This window comes from Pinus tabuliformis, chromosome Q (assembly GCF_031772625.1).
Source record: "Pinus tabuliformis cultivar Carrire ecotype Pingquan chromosome Q, CPIR1, whole genome shotgun sequence".
Lineage (NCBI taxonomy): Eukaryota > Viridiplantae > Streptophyta > Pinopsida > Pinales > Pinaceae > Pinus > Pinus tabuliformis.
Genome location: NC_142296.1, coordinates 253,633,413 through 253,651,140, shown reverse-complemented (window position 1 = coordinate 253,651,140; position 17,728 = coordinate 253,633,413). Strand labels below are relative to the sequence as shown.

Below are 17,728 nucleotides of genomic sequence, written 5' to 3'. Positions count from 1 at the left end.
GAAGATCTGAGTTTAACTTTGAAGCATATATCAGATTTTTGTGATTTTACAGAGCTTCTTAGAGTTAAACATGAGGATGTTTGCATTATGTTGTTCTATGATTCATTTCAAGGGAAATGCAAACAGTGGATTGAAAGATTTCCTGCCAAATCCATTAAGTCATTTGAAGACTTTTGGTTTATGTTTTTGGAGGAATGGATAGATAGATCAGAGTTGGTGGAAAAATCTCCTTCAATTCAAGGTTTCAAACAATGGAATAATGATCATAGTAATGGAGAAACAAATGAAAATTTTCCTTTGTCCTTGTCCTCGTATCTAAAATCATTTGAGTGTAAGGCAGAGGATAAGATGAAATTTTTGGATGAAATTGCTGAGGACATTGAGAAAGACATTGAAGGTTTATAAGGTCAAATTCAGGCATATAGTTTTCATAATCATGATCATTATTTTCAGAAGCTTTCTATGGCAGAACACAAGGAGAGAGTGTTGCTTCCTTTCTCTTTCACGATTGAGGAACTGTACACTGTTGTTGAAGATAAGTTTTCACAACCAGAAAGTTACAAAAATCATCAAGCTGATCATGTATTCTGGGATCCTATAGCCAAATATATGGAAGAGTTTTACTTTCCAGTGTTTCAGTTTTTCTATGAAGATCGGAGGCATTTTCAGTGGCACTGGTCATCATAATATCATTATGGCTCTGAACTCCGATGTAGTCAAAAAACTCAAATATCAGATAAGACAAATGATTGGCTACATTGGAAATTTCACATTGATTGAGCTGAAAGAAGTTTGAATTGATAGGGTAGGTAGGTAGGAAAATGCAAATAAGCTCAAGGTTGACTGAGCATTTTTTCAGTAGATGTAGATTTCTTTCTCCTACAGTGATCATCAAGCTTAAGCTCGAGGTGAAAGCCCAAGAAGCTTGAAAATGATGCTTGTCAAGCAATAGTCCATTTGTCATAATGGATAAAGCACTGGACCTACGAGTTCTTAGCGCACTACAGGAGCACACTATCCCAAGTGGAGCCACCTGTTATCACCTAAGAAACAATTTCTAAATGGTTCATATCATTTTGATTGTAACGGTTTGGTGTTAATCCGAGTTTAGTTTTCTTTCATGATTGGGCTTTTGGGCTTACAGAATGGGGTCCTGTCTTTCTACGGATGGAGGAGGTTCCTCGTATGGGTGCTGCAATGGTTTGTGTGCGACTTCCAGTGCTAAGAAGAGGGACAGGAGGAACAAAACTTCCCTTCTAGTTGCGGCTATTGAGGCTCAAACTGATGCCGATTTGGCCAGGATTCCTGGCAGGATGTGTATGAGTGGGTCAAGTAATATTGCATGTATGTTTACTCAGCAGGGTAGAAAGGGGACTAATCAGGATGCCATGGTTGTTTGGGAGGAATTTGGGTCGAACAAGGACACTATTTTCTGCGGAGTATTCGATGGGCATGGGCCTTATGGTCACTTGGTTGCGAAAAGAGTCAAGGACTCGCTGCCCTCGAAGCTGTGTTCCCATTGGGAAGCCATAACCAGAGGCGATGAGGGCAATAGCAACATACGAGAAGCTGGTACCGCAGTGGGAAGCATCAATTCGGATGAAACAGCTTCTATAACCATGGATGAGGAATGGAAAGAAGCCGATGGAGAAGACACAGAGAGCCTTGAGGAGAAAGCCCCTGATATGTTCACTGCGTGGAAAGAATCCTTTCTCAAAGCCTTCAAAGTTATGGATAAGGAGCTCAGGTTTCATCCCACAATTGATTGCTTCTACAGCGGAACCACCGCTGTAACTCTTTTAAAACAGGGAGAAGACCTGGTGATGGCTAACGTGGGAGACTCGATTTCTCAATATATGGAAAAAATTGGTATTGCTGGGTCAAGTGGCACCCCTTACAGATGACAGCTGGCGGATAAAGTTCAAGCGAGTCAAAGCAGATGGGTTTTCTTGCTTACGTGGATTATGGGTGTTTCGCCAAACCAATACTCGTAAAGCTTTTGACAGCACTCTATGTGCCATATGTCTTTTCTCGTGGTTTGTTCCCTCTCTCACTTGTGAGGTTCTTTTCATCTGAATGCCGAAGCTTTAAGATCTTCTCCTCGTTGCGTTGCTTACCCTCCTCGCAGGCTGAGAAATTCCATGTGATCTCTAGATTCCCCTGCAAAACTCTGAAGATGACATCATTGAAGGTTTTTCAATCCACCGAAGCCAAGGTACAAATAATCCAGAAGATTAATCATGAAGGAGAAGTTAACAAGGCCCGCTACATGCCACAGAATTCATTTGTCATTCATCAACCTATGGAGCAGAGAGCATCTGTCGAGCCATTACGATTCAATTCCCAACAAAAGCAGCAGTCTTTTCATTTGGTTTGACTGTTCAGGAGTGGAATACAGATACATTAGTTGCAGGAGCTGGGGAGAAGTTGGCTAATGGTTCAAGTGATTCATCTTGGAAACTTAACAAATTTGATAAGAAGATTGAAGCATCATCTGCAAAAATGTATTTCCACTATTATGGGCAACTTCTTCACCAGCAGAACACGTTGCAAGATTATGTGCGGAAGGGTCATATTATGCTGTAGTCATAGAAAACCGTATAGATTTTCATGGTCTCATTGTGGTTGATGTGGGGGCTGGAAATGGAATTCTCTCTCTGTTTGCAGCACAGGCTGGTGCAAAGCATGTCTATGCTGTGGAAGCATCAGAAATGGTAGATTATGCACGTAGACTTGTTGCTGGAAATCCATCTTTGGGTCAGCATATAACAGTGATCAAGGGGAAAATTGAAGAGGTTGAGTTGCCAGAGAAAGCAGATATTCTAATATCAGAGCCCATGGGAACATTATTACTTAATGAAAGAATGCTAGAAACATATGTAATTGCGAGGGACAGGTTCCTTGGTCCTACTGGAAAAATGTTTCCCACTATGGGCAGGATACATATGGCTCCTTTTAGTGATGAGTATCTATATGTTGAAATTGCAAATAAGGCTTTGTTTTGGCAACAACAAAATTACTATGGTGTTGACTTGACACCATTGCATGGTTCTGCGTTTCAGGGCTTTTTCTCCCAGCCTGTTGTAGACGCTTTTGACCCAAGATTGCTTGTGGCCTCTCCTATCTCTCACACAATTGACTTTACAAAGGTCAAGGAAGAAGAGTTGTATGAAATTGATATTCCCTTGAAATTTACTGCATTTGTGGGCACTCGAGTTCATGGCCTAGCATGTTGGTTTGATTTTTTATTTAATGGAAGTGTTGTACAACGATGGTTGACTACTGCACCTGGAGCTCCAACTACACACTAGTATTGCAACGAAGACAGTGAGCCCAGATGTTTATGTGTTTGATTACAACAAGCATCCATCAAAAGCTCCTCAAGAAAGGGTCTGCAATCCTGAACCGATATTGAAAGGTCATTCTAATGAAGGATTTGGTTTTTCATGGAGTCCTCTCAAAGAAGGTTACCTACTAAGTGGTTCAAAAGATGCACAAATATGCTTGTGGGATATAAATGCTGCATTTGGAAAGAAAGTGCTTGAAGCCAATTAAATATTGAAGGTTCATGAGGGGACATTTGAGGATGTTACAGGGCATTTGAAGCACGAATATCTTTTTGGCTCTGTTGGAGATGATTGTCATTTGCTCATATGGGACATGCATACAACTACACCTAACAAGCCTCAACAATCAGTTGTAGCTCATCAGAGTGAGGTTAACTCTTTGGCCTTTAATCCGTTCAATGAGTGGCTGTTGAGAAAATAAAGCTCAAGACAGTCAGAGTTTAGTATTGAAACTGTGATTTTTGGGAACAACTCAGCAGTTTCGTAGCGCGCTACGAAACTACTGAAGGTGCATAATTAACGATCAGTGAACCAAATTTTGAAGACTTTCCTATCAGCATTAAAAAAAATTTTGTGTCAGCACACATACACATGGACAAAGGTTGACAACACACAAAGATGTGGCACTCCAATGAATAGATTGGCTAATTTAAGAAGTTCAACATGGTTAATTACTTTCAATTATCTTTAAGGAAACCAAAAGCATAGTATCGGGGCAGTTTCCTGTTTCTCAGCCGAGGTAAAAGGATACGACATTAGAGGCCAGCAAGCAGCTACAAACACCTACCACAGCCAAACTAAAAGAGACCACTTGTCAGGGAATAAATCTTGATTGTAATAAATGCTATGTTCAGCATGATGTAGAATTAGAATCCTAATTGTTTTAGTTTTCTAAAGCTGTCAATTAGTAGTCAGTTGTATTTATTAGTTATTTAAAGGGTTAATAGGTGTCATTAGAAATAGTTTTCGAATTCCCCTCATGCTTGAGGAGGAATCTCGATCAGTTAGAATAAGAGCTCTATATATAGCTAAAACAACAATGTAATGGGGGTTGGAAAACTTTATAACAGAGCATAGTATTTGGCTTATGTAAAGACTCACTTTCAGTAATATAATTTTGATTTTACTTCTTAGGATTCATGAAGGATTTCTTATATTCAGAATGTGTGATGCTGTCCTTTTCTTAGTTTTGTTTACAGTGGTATGGATGTATAATCACTCAGAATTCACTGAATGTGCTCTGATTTCATGTATGCATCTATAAACTGTGTGGTTCCATATGAGTGTATGTTCTGAATATTCAAATGCTGAATGCCCTGACTTCCATGTAAGGTCAAGATCTTTGTTATATTGAAGTTTTGTTGACTCCATAGGCCCAATGGATACTTGTTTAATGTATTTCCAGCATTCATATTTGTCATAGTTGTTCTACAAGAGTTAGCCATCTTAGTTTTAATCAAAACCATTATTACACCCAGAGAGAGCCCTCTCAGGTTGAGGAGGCCAAGCCTCAGCCTAAAGCAGGTTTGAAATAGTTACATAGAATCAACCTGACCAGCAGCCTATCAGGATCTGATTTTGAGATAATACATTCCTTTGAGCAAGACCAATTTAGTCCCTAAAATATTGCTCACGGTGATAGGTGCAAGGAAGCTGGTTGTAGATTGTCTATGGTTAGGTGGAACTTTTTATCCCTCAACTCAGTTTCCCATATTCACCAAAAATACAAGAAAATTATTCTTATATATAACCTTGTATGAATTCTAGGTTAATTTTGAATGCATGGTTATTAAATGGTTTCTTGACAAGTATTAGTTTACTTGAGTGCATATGTTGAATTTCTAGTTATAATCCACATGAGGATTCATTTTATGTGAATGAAGTTCTTCGTGAAGATACTATCTTTACCATAATATATTTTTGTAGGAAACTATGATAGTGTTGTAGTTCACGAGTTGAAGTGATTTTATGGTAGTGATTATAGAGGAATTATTATCAATCTTGTTCATGGTATGCTACTTTATTGAACTATTTATCATGGTGCTACTGTGCTTATATGCCTTGCACGACTAGAGGGAAGAAGACATGTTTCCATCCCTTATGATTATAGGTGTTATGTGAATATACGTACATATATGTGCATGAGTTTTAAATTTGGTTCATAGTTACCCAACTAAGAGGATTGATTAAGCCAAGAGAGAGAAGGTTATGTTGGGTTGATGAGCTATTACAAATCTTTATGTTTTTTAGAAGGAATTCCTCTTTAAAATCATTTCATTTTAGCATAATTTCATCAATAAATTGAATGCAAATTTATGCTTAGATTCCATGAAATTCATTGTCAAGCAAGTGTTGGCACCAACTCCTAAAAGTTCTAAGAAAGACCCAAGAAAATTTTTGAAATAAATAAGTCTCTAGAACTATGTTGAAACAATGAAAAAATGACTTATATTTGTGTTTTGGGACCTACAAATTGGAGATTGAGAGTTCAGATAGAAGGCTCAGACCTCGGCGAGTCTCTAGCTCGACCTATAGCATGCTAACTACACAAACGGTAGAGTTTGAGAGCTCTAATGGAGTCGAGAGGTCAAGTATGTCAAAAATATTTTTTTGCCTTGACACACTCTATTACTACACTAAGAGGAGGAGCAACGACCACAACTTAGGTCAAATATTGGGGGTCCAGCCTAGAAATGAAAATAAAATGCACGTTGGTGGAAACATGCCACATTCCAATTGATAATTTAGTGCACCTACCACATGAAATTACCCATGGTGGTAGTGATGCCTAGACACCTTCAATGTGACCCATTGGATAGCTTCCATGTGGAGACCAAGATGATCTGGCAAGGTAAAAGGGCCTATATTTAAGAGGGCATATCTTTCAATCCGTATGTTGGATCGAACTAAACTTCATATCATTGGAGTCATCTCTATGGGACAAATGGAATGATGTCATCTATTGGAAGTTCTAAGGAAGTTGGGAAATGTAAAAAAAATAAGAACTTATTCCAATAGCTATACTTTAAGAGTTGGATCTACATATTGATTACCTCCTTCTAACCTTGGTTGGTTTTCGGGGTTAGTAGGGGGTGCTACATTTAGAAAACTTCATTTTTATGCAAATTATGGTTTTCAATTTACATTATTTTATTTCAACATTGGGTTTCCTTTCCTTCGAGATATAATAGAACTATGGAAGTGTGGTTTTATTCCATTTCAAATATTTTAGAAGTGTATAAGTGTGTCTTCCTTTATTGCGAGGATCTTAGGTTTACATGTCATTTTCCTTTCAACAAGTTATTTCTTGCAATTACAATTTTCTTATAGCAAATTAGTCAACTTGATATTTGTTCATCTAGATTTCATTTCAATATTTACACCTACATAAAAATAAACAAGAAAAAGTGACATAACATACTATATATATACTATCAACCCCTCTTATATTTGTATGAAACCTAGTTTCAAAATTAATATTGAGACACTTAGAGTTGCAAAATTATTACTGCAATACTAAGGGCCATTGGTCTCTATACCCCCAAGTCACATTATCAAGATTCCTTGAGTGTTGTAGTATACTAAAGAATTCAAATCATGGATTTCCACATCATAATTAGGATAAGATTCGTACCCATTATAAACTTGTTGTGTCTTCTTATTGTTCAGGTTCAAATTAGGGTGAGTAGGCATTTGAGGTTTCTTATGTTCGGTATGGTTAGGGAGATGTGGTTGAGATTAAGGTGGAGGAAATAGAGAAAAAGGTTGGATTTTCTAAGGTCTCTACCTTTGTGAGGGGTTTCTCCATTGGGAATATTGAGGTGGATATCATTGGAAAGAAGGGTGAATAGGTTGAGGAGTATATTGAGCAGTATAATGCCAAGGAGGTGCAGGTCAGGATGGATGAGTGGAAGGGTACCATGGATAGAAAGGTGCATTCTAATTTGGAATGTAATGAGGATAATGTTCACCTTACATGCCTTGTTAATATGGCCAAGGACCTTGAGGCCAATGAAACACTACTGCTCTGACCCACCTTCTACCCCTCCCTGGTATACAACCTTTAGGCGTGGCAGAGAGGGATATTTTTCTATTACATGATTATCTTCACAGACTGAGCAACCTTCTATGACATTTAGTGGGCACTCATTCCTAGGATGCCTCTTAGTACATCTAAGGTGAAATATAGCTAGTGCCCTTATGCTTCCTCTTGTTCCTTTTGATTTTCATATTATCCATTTGAAGAGAAAAGGTATGCAGAATTTCACTCTTGAAATCATCCAACATAATTCCTATCTCATTCTTGATGGCAGTTGTACAGGGAGAGGAATTGACCAAGCTTTGGCTGGATCTCCCCTTTTTCCTATTAGCCCTATAGTGATTCCTGAATATAGTTTTTATGTCATCATAAGGAAATTGTTAGATATCTCCTCCATACAACATGTTGAGGGTTTCCATTACATCCTCTGTAATCCCTTGGAGAAGAACTAGATTGAGGGACTCATGATCAAGGGTAAAATTGGCCCTCCTATAATTGAGATGAAATATTTCCTCATATTCCTTGAAGGATTCATGAGGTCCAAGGGTCATCCTAAATATTTCCTCCTTTTTTTCTTTTCACCTCCAAGAACCCCTGTATTTATCATTGAATACTTGTTGCATTTGGGACTAGTTAGTGATGTTGCCACCAATAGTGAACTTCATATGTTAACCATAAAGGGCTAGTCTAGACCAATAGTGAACTTCCCATTAATAAAAAATAAGAGTCATATACATCATACCAAAGATGAAAATAACAATGTAAAGCACTAGGCTCTCAGTAGCTACCCCTTGCTACAACAAAAATTTGAATCCTAATGAGCCATTTGGTTTCCTTGTTTGTACAAAAAGTAACTGAGGGGAAACTCCCTTCAAAGGAGGAATTCTCCTCTCCAAAATTTCAAGATTTATGGATCTTGTTCCCTTTGATATTCACATGTACTTGTAATTTCTTGGTTGCTAGTGAATTCATTTTTTTGGTTAGGATTCTTTGATCTCAATCCGAATTGGAGAGTTAATGATGTGGGCAAGACTCCTATATTCTCTATTGTTGTCTCCTTTAAGCCCCTGCATAGTAAATATCTCTAAAAATTCTTATGTTTCTTGCATGTTAATGACGCTAGGCAAAGCAATATGAAAAACACCCTTTAGTCTTCTTACTAAGCATATTATGGCTAAAAATACGAATTAATGTCAGAAAATGAGAGTTTTAAGGGATGGAGGATAACACAATGGACTTCAAAATATAGCTAATGGTGGGCCCAATCGCCAAGTTGGCACAAAATTTTTATGGACCATTTCAAATCCTTGAGAGTATTGGACTAGTGGCCCATCAATTTCACTTACCTCCTTTAGTTAAACTCCATAATTTTTTCCATGTTACTTTTCTTAAAAGATATGTATGGGATTCTAATCATCTCACCGATTAATTTGTGCTACAGGTGGAACCATAGGGAGAGTTCCATCTAAAACCAATATGCAACCTTGATCAAAGGAGCCTCATGCTCCATAATTGAGAAATAAAGAAAGTCAAGGTGAAGTGGAGAAAATTTGGGCCTAGGGAATCCACTTGGGAAATTGATGATGCCTTCAAGGCAACTTATATATTTTTATTCTTTCTTTATAGTATATATATATATGCAAATACTATAAAGAACTATAACTATAAATCTTGATGGAAAAAATATTGTTTTTTGTCTTTTAGCATGTTTTCTCTATTATACATGGACAGAGAACACTGATGACAATGTTCCCCCAAGGGGGAGTGGTTTTTAACATTTAAGGTTCTATTTGTCGTACACATTCCATGTAAATATTTATTTATGTATTTAAATTCAAAATTTAAATGGGATGAGTAAGGAACACAAATTCCAATTCATCGAGAGAGGTCAATTTCTTCGGATAATCAAATTATTCGCTAAAGGAAGAAATTAAATTGTTGTGGCAAACATTGAAGGTTATTTGTTGAGCTCTAGTGAAACTAGTATACAGTTTTAATGAGAGGCTAGTGCTAAAAACTTTAAAATTTGCAAGCAAGTGACATAATCCATAGTTGTTAGAAGTGCACAAGATAGAATGGATGACAAAAATTTAATGTTTAGTAGCTTTGTGTGTAGGAAGGGGAAGAAAATATCTTCATGGGAAAGAACTCATTGTTGCAGGAAGATACATGATAAGACCAAGGAGGTTGCTAATGAGTATTTGGTATGTTTACAATTGTTAACAATAGTTTTATGAGTTACATGTGTAGAAAAGTAACCACTATGCCACATGGAAGGAGAAAGGAATGTGCCTAAGATTAATAAGAAAGCAGGGAAATCTACATCAATGTGGAGGAATTTAGTTTCTTTAGCCACTTATAATATTTAAGTTGAACAATAAGAGCAAAAACAAGTTTCTTGCAGGTTAGCCTAAGTCTCAAGGTACCCTAGGAGATGGAGGGTGGAGAGAGAATTCTGTAAATTCCCTTGACAACCTAGCATATAGGATTACGCCTTAGATTCCTAGTTGGTAAATGTTTGGAGTATCCACTTGTTGCAAAATGTTTTGTCATTGTCCCTTTACCCCCAATCGCACGATCCTGGAGGACCTCTATAGTGAATCTTACGTATTGTCCCATCATGAAGGGACTCCCATTATGTCCCTCTTCATGAACAAAACAGTTTTGTTTTGCATCATTTCCCAAGAATCTTCCTTTTACCCCAGTTTACAAGACCGGTGCTAATGACCCATTCCCTCCTCATGCCGATTTGCAGCGATTGAAACTAGGATTAGCTTTGTACGATGCAACTGAGCCTTTTCTCAGTCATGATGATCCTCTTTTGGCAAGCTTTTTAAATATGGAGTCGAAGCTTCCAGGTCTACAAGCTTTGTAACGGAAGTCTAGTAAATGGTTGGGTTGGATGGAGCCGAGGAAGTCAATTTTGTGCTCCTTTCCCCTATTAGGATGGAACAAACCCAAGAGGTAAGGCCTTTCCCATGATGAGAGGAACCATATCCCCTCCATCCAAGCTATATAAACTCCTTCTCCAAGCTAAATTAGGTTCAATACTTTTGGAGATTGAAGAACCAACAAGATATCATAGCTTGTAGCCTTCTAGTTTATGTTTTGTGCAGGGAAAATAGTGCGATTGGTTTCGTTTGGAACTAAAGGGAAGAATCCTTAAAACTTCCATTGTTGGGGATATCCATGAGATGCTAGCAGAGGTTTGGGAACCTGAATACATCAGAGGAGACCTACAACATTAAGGATTTCATTGTAATCTCTTTATTAACTTATATGAATACAATTATAGATTGATTTCCTACATTAAGTGTTATGTTACATTTGATGGCTTAATATTCCTTGACATTTTAAGTAGGCTGAATGAAATTTGTATGCTATCACGTTTGTTCTTGTTGTTTGTTTACTTGATTTAGGTATTTGAAGGGAGGAAACGAAAAGTAGCTGGAGTAAGGAAGCAAGATCATTACCAAGTGGAATAGCGTTCTAAGAGGTAGGCCTTCTTATTTGATTCTAGCTTAAGGAAGTTTTCCATAGATTCTTTGTTTATGGTTAGACCCGCTCTGTTGGGCTAGAGGAATTGTCTTTGTCCACATCAAGAATGTACGTAAACAACACCACTACTTATTTATCATTTGATTTTTGTATTCCCTAGATAGTGTGGAACCATGTTGGGTCCCTATAATACTAGTGATTACCCCAATACTATTGTAGTTATAACCCTTATTAATATTGTTGTGCCCCCATTGCCCCCAAATTGTTATTATTGTGCCCCATAGAATCCCTCTATTCTTATTTTTGTGGCTTTATATTATTATTGTTAGGTCCGCTGGATTATTTTTTGACTCCTTAGACTCCTATATATAGAAAGGAGGTTTTGTCATTTGAATCATCCAAGAATTGTTCATTTATGTAATGTAAAGGAGGTTGCCCCCTCGAAGAGGTTGAATTCTAAGGCGTTGATATATCTTCTCTGTCTTTTCTTGAGTTGGTTTCATAACATTTGGTATCAAAGCTTTCGATTCTAGGGTTTCGCTGCTCCAAACAGGTCATCGTGGAATTTTCGCTATAATTTTTTGTCTGTGACGTTTCAGAAGTTGAAAAAGAAACCCATTTTTGGAGAAAGCGCGCTGAACCTTGGATCCGAATTTCAGAGCTTTTCGCGCGATATTTGCGGAGATATGATCTGACGAAGTTGGTCTTTGTGCAGACTGCTGAATTACATTCAAAACAGGTGACCTGGGGAAAATCGTCATAACTTTCTCTCTGGGGATCGGATTGAAATTTCATAAGAAGGTACAAAAAGAGGATGGATTTTAGTTTCTTTTATGCATTTTTTAGATCCATAGGTCGAAACAGTGACTCGTGGCACGTCGTACAAGTTCGCTCTACTGAACTAGTCTATAATCAAGTCACTGTGGGAGATTTCGCATAACTCTTCCTTGGAGAATCCAATTTGAGTCAGACTTGTGGCATTAGAAAGACGACACAAAAGGCTACTACATGTCACAATTTTAGAATTGGAGGATCTGGAATTACAGAGATACATCAGATTCAATATCAGGCTTCTGCAAAGTGAAAAAGGTGTGTAGTTTTAATTTTTTTTAATTTTTGTGTAAGCTGGGTTTGAAGGAATTCAAAGGGCATAGTAAAGAATTATTATCGGTAACTGATGCCCCGAGGAAAGAAAATGCAAACAGCTAGTAAGGAACCTGAAAGCTGTAGCATGACTCATGAAGAAGAGGAAGAAATGCTACATGATATATCAAAATTACAAGAACAAGTGCAACAAATGTCACGCTCACAAAAGCTAACAGAAGCTAAGATAAATGGCATGGAATCTAAGATAAAGGGCATGGAAGCTAAGATGGATGATTGGAAGACAGATTTGAAGACAGACATGGAAGAATTGAAGATAGATTTGAACACAAACTTGAAGACAGGCATGACAGATATGAAGACAAATTTGACAAATTTTCTACAATAAATACTTACTAATGGTGAAAAGGAAGTAAAGGAAACTCATGATGCGAACAAAATAAATGTTAGTCATGATATCATAGAATCTAATGTTGGATCGAAGACCCACCATATTCGAAAAATTGATATGAGAAAGTTTGATGGCAAGGATCCCGCAACATGGATATTACAGATGGAGCAATTTTTCGATCTCAATAATGTGCAAAACACACAAAAGGTACGTATGGCAACTTTATATTTGGAACCAAATCAGTTTGTATGGTATCAATGGCTTTTCTCTCATAAACAATTTATCACTTGGGCAATTTTTACGGAAGAATTGATAGCACATTATGAGGATACGAAAAGCAACACTTTTTTTAGCCAATTGATAAGTCTCAAACAAAAGGGTTCAATAATGGAGCACATTGAGGAGTTCCAAGAATTGAACATAAGGGTAAAAGAAATTCTAGAGGATCATAGGATTGGTGTGTTCATAGGGTCTTTAAAGGATAATATCCAACATGATGTTCACCTTTGGGAACCTGATTCATTAGAGAAGGCATTCAAGTTAGCAAGAAAAATGGAAAGCAAAATTATGGCAACCAGGAGGCATACCACTCACAACTATAAAGACAGAAGTGTTGTTGCCCATAGTCTTCCACAACCTATAAGGTTGACACCACAACAATTGGATAAAAAAATAACAAAAGGGCTTTGTTACAGTTGTGATAGCAAATACACTAAAGGTCACAAGTGTGCTGAGAAGAAATTATTCTACATAGATTGTGAAGAGGAAGAAGAAAAGGAGCAAGAAAGGTCAAAAGAAGAGGATATACTCTAGGAACAAAGCCTAGATGAAGAAAAAATAAATCCGACCATATCTTGTAATGCATTGGTAGGAATTACCACTCCTCAAACCATCAAGATAGAAGGACAAATCAAGAAGAAAAAGGTAATAGTGTTGATTGATTCAGGAAGCATCCACAATTTTGTTCATTGTAAGGTAGCAAAAGAATTGAATTGCTTCCTATATCTAGCACTAGAGTGTCAAGTGATGGTTGCAAATGGAGGAACAATAAATTGCTTTGGAAAGTGCCATAATATCAAGCTATCCATGGGAGAATATGTATTGACTAGCCCAATGCTTTCCATTCCAATGGGAGGTGCTGATGTTGTACTAGGAGTCCAATGGCTACAATCCTTCGGTACAATAGATTTTAATTTTCAAGAACTTTTCATCAAATTTTCTACAGAAGGAAAGGAAGTTGAATTAAGGGGTATTGCAGGGAAACCAGGAAAGATAATTAGCTCTAATGGTATGACAAAGCTCCTAAAAAAGGAGTAAAGAGGTGTAATTGCACAATTATGTTCGCTAGATATTTCCACATCGGAATCATCTATTTCTCCAGATCTCCAAAAAGTCCTGGACAATCATTCCAAGGTATTTGAGACTCCCAAAGGTCTCCCACCTATGCGTGATCATGATCATGCTATTCATCTGATTCCAGGAAGTGTTCCTCCAAACATCAGACCATACAGATATCCCTATGTCCAAAAGAGTGAAATTGAACGTATGGTTGCAGAAATGCTAGAGGATGGTATAATTCAACCGAGTCAAAGTTCTTTCTCTGCTCCAGTAGTATTGGTACACAAGAAGGATAGATCATGGCACATGTGTCCGGATTATAGGGACCTCAAGAAGCTCACTATTAAAGATAAGTTCCCCATTCCTGTCATTGATGAATTACTGGATGAATTGCATGGATCAATTTACTTCACCAAGTTGGATCTTCGTTCAGGATATCATCAAATCAGACTGAAGATTGAAGACATTCTGAAAACAGCATTTAGAACTCATGAGGGTCATTATGAATTTTTGGTCATGCCTTTTGGCCTTACCAATGCACCTTCAACATTTCAAGGTTTGATGAATTCAATTTTCAAACCATTCCTTAGAAAATTTGTGTTAGTATTTTTTGATGATATATTAATCTACAGCAAGTCTTGGAAGGATCATGTTGAACATGTTGACAAGGTGCTACAACTATTGGAGGAGAAACAATTATATGCAAAAAGATCCAAATGTTTCTTTGGAGTCCAGGAGGTGGAATATTTGGGTCATATTGTATCTCGTGAAGGAGTTAAGGTAGACCCTAGAAAAATTAAAGCCATTAAGGAATGGAAAACCCCCACATCCATAAAGCATCTGTGAGGATTTCTTGGGTTGACAGGGTATTATCACAAGTTTGTTAAGAATTATGGGAGAATAGCAGCACCTCTAACAACATTATTGAATAAAGATGCATTTTCATGGACTCCGGAAGCAACAAAGGCCTTTGAACATCTTAAAGAGGCAATGTGCCATGTGTGGAGCACTTGAAAGGTGTGTTTTTGACAAACAATTTAGTGACTTTTCAATAACAATTGTAACCTTTTCTGCATCATGAACTCAAAGAAATAAAGAATTCTAATAGAGCGTGTGAGAATTAGTATGGAAAGCTTAATCGCTGATAATTGCCATTTTTCTATCCAGGGAAAGGTGGAAACGAAGAGCTATTGTTCAAAAGGGAAAGACAAAGGAGGAATAACTGTTGTCCCTCTAGAAGGGAACCGGATGCAAACGAGATCGAATAGATCGAAGCAGAATGACCCAGGAAAAAAGGAAGGGATACCAATTCGGCGAAAAAGGGAAAGAAAAGTAAAGGATTAACAGCTTGGCGAATCCCTCAGGATCTTTGATCCTGAGGGATCGTTGTTTTACTTATTTTGTTACCTAGATATCTCTGTTGTTACTTTTATAAAAAGGAACAACATCGTTAAGCAAAGGGACTTTTATGTAATTTTCAGTTTCAGACTAAACTTTGATCATCGACTCCCACTGAGACTTGGTTTACTGTATGTTTGTTGATGCGTTAATATAAAAGACTTGGTGTTTATTTCATCTTTGCGTCTGGAGTAATCTAAGGCGGTGTACCATTGGAAGCTAAGGGCCCAGCTCCGAAGGACACTTGCTTTTGTATCATTATAACTTGATTTGTGTGTGGTTTGCTTATCTTTATTGCTCGGTAATCTGATATGCTTTTCATGTGCTATTCCATGCTCTGCTACGATTAATTCATCAATGGTTCTTTCAGGAAATTCATGTAGTGACTCTGCATTGTATGAGTGAATCTTTTCAGAGTTGATTGCATGTTATTAGTCTAAACCAGCTATTTCTGTTACAAAGTGTTTGTACTGAATATTACTGTTATTGGATTCATTTGAAATCCCGATTATTGGAATCTGAAAGTAATGTTATTCTATTTGGAAACATAGTCGTATTCTCCTTAACCGTCAGATTACTATACTAGCGTGTTGTGTGTATATATGATTGATTCCTGCTGTTCTATAATTCATCAATGAGTGTTGTTCCATAAAGTACATTCCATCCAATTTGCCTTAAGAGAGAAGATTGTTATTTTATTGCAGAGTGTGAGTTTGGTTCAATAGAGCAAGTTTGGTTCTGACTCGCGAGACTTAGTTCATTTGATTGCTGTTCCATTTACTGCTGTTCCATTTTAGACTTGTTGTTCCATTTCTTATTTGCTGTTCCATTTTACTTTCTGCCGTTCCATTTACTTGCATTTGCTGCTTTGGTGTGAGATAAGGTCTAAGGCTGTAGTGAGCCTCAGCAGTCGCTGCCTAGCTCCCAGACCTATGGTTGATGCTCTAATTTCCTTTCCATCTGTTTCTAGAGGGATGGGTTATTGTTTCCGCACCCTTGACTGATAAGCTGCCTTGTGTGATTTTATCCTTTTGAAGTAATTTAGTTCAGCATCCGTTTACTCTTGTATTTTCTGAACACTGTACTACTAAGCATTACTCTGACGAATAGCCTCGGAATGAGATACTCTTTGCAATAACAAAACGTTCCCAGATTGACTTATTAATGTGGGATAACTAGAGGTGAAAGAGACCCTTGTTACAGCTCTACATTTTGGCACCGTTGCCGGGGAAAGAGTATAGCCATTTGTCTTTTACAGAGTAGTGTACGAATCTACTAGGGGAGAGTTGGATTTTAAAAACGAAAGGTAAGAACCTGCGTACGGAGCATGTAAAAGCCCTGCTCCACCGTCCGCTTTCTTAGCAGAATTGTTGGTTGAATAGGATTTAGTAGTTTATTAGAGTGCATGACTAAGCAGAAAAGGCCAGAGAAGAATATCAAACCTCCATTCAAACACGAAAAAGCCAAAGGGCCGGTGACCCTTGGCCGAACAACCTTCATAGACAAAATCTATAAGAAAACTGAATCTCAACCATCAGTAGGCCCCAGGAAAACCAATTCTAAACAGCCTACTAGCTCCCTTCAGGCCACAGGATCACCATCTGTAGCCTTCGCTGAGGTGCATAGTCAGACTGATGAACAGGACTTTCAAGAAATTGAAAATTCTATTCCAGAATGACTGCAAGAAGGGAATCTAAGTAATCTTTGTGAAGGAGAAGGGGAAACAGGGGAAGCTGGGGAGCCAAGATCACCTCCTAGGATAATTCAGCCATTAAATAGCCCAGATAAAGGGAGCACTACAAAAATCATTATTGGGGGAATTAAATCTCCTCAAATAACAGGGACTTTCATTATTCCAGACAAAGGAAGTGCTATTAAAACAATCCCTGTCAAGGCCGTTCCTTCTCAGCCTAGGAATACCCTCCTAGAAATCCTGGAAGGTTATTGGCATATATTCGATCCCATGGTGTAGAATCAGCCAAATACTCAAACTTCTACATTACAATATCCCATAGTGGATTCCACAGCAAATGCTCCTATGAAAGCAATCCCCCTTCAACACATTCCTACATTTCACGGACTTACATCAGAAGACCCCGATGCATTCTTATTTGAATTTGATGTGCTATGCAGGGGATATGATTACACCACTGACCCCCAGAAATTAAAATTCTTCCCCTCCACTTTGAAAGGGGCGGCTATAAGATGGTTTATGGGTTTAGGTGGTGGAGTTATAAATAACTGGGAGCAAATGAAAGAATCTTTCCTAAAGAAATATCAATATTACTGTAGGTCTAGAGAAGTGAAAGATGAAATATTTCAGATGATAGCTAGACCAAATGAAACAATAGAGGAATACGTAGAACGTTTTCAGTACAATTTACAAAGATCTCCCTATGCATCACTACCTCTGCCTGATAATGTGTTAAAAACTGCATTGATTAGAGGCATGAAGGAACAGTGGATTGAAACATTAAATATCATGGGAAAAGGGGATATTTATCAAGAGAATTTTGCTGACATCATTGATTTATGTATTAGGAGTTCGAGAGGCAGCACAAGGATAAAACCAGCAGAATATGATCGGTTTGTCAGAGATAACAAAATATCAAC

The 17,728-nt window shown here is 37.7% G+C and overlaps 2 pseudogenes; both read left to right on the top strand.

Annotated features, from left to right (window-relative positions):
* The first annotated feature begins 1,145 nt into the window (after nucleotides 1-1,145).
* LOC149219125 (putative protein phosphatase 2C 33 pseudogene) lies at nucleotides 1,146-1,904 on the top strand (annotated as a pseudogene).
* A 598-nt stretch (nucleotides 1,905-2,502) lies between these two features.
* LOC149219124 (putative histone-arginine methyltransferase CARM1) lies at nucleotides 2,503-3,311 on the top strand (annotated as a pseudogene).
* The last annotated feature ends 14,417 nt before the right edge of the window (nucleotides 3,312-17,728 follow it).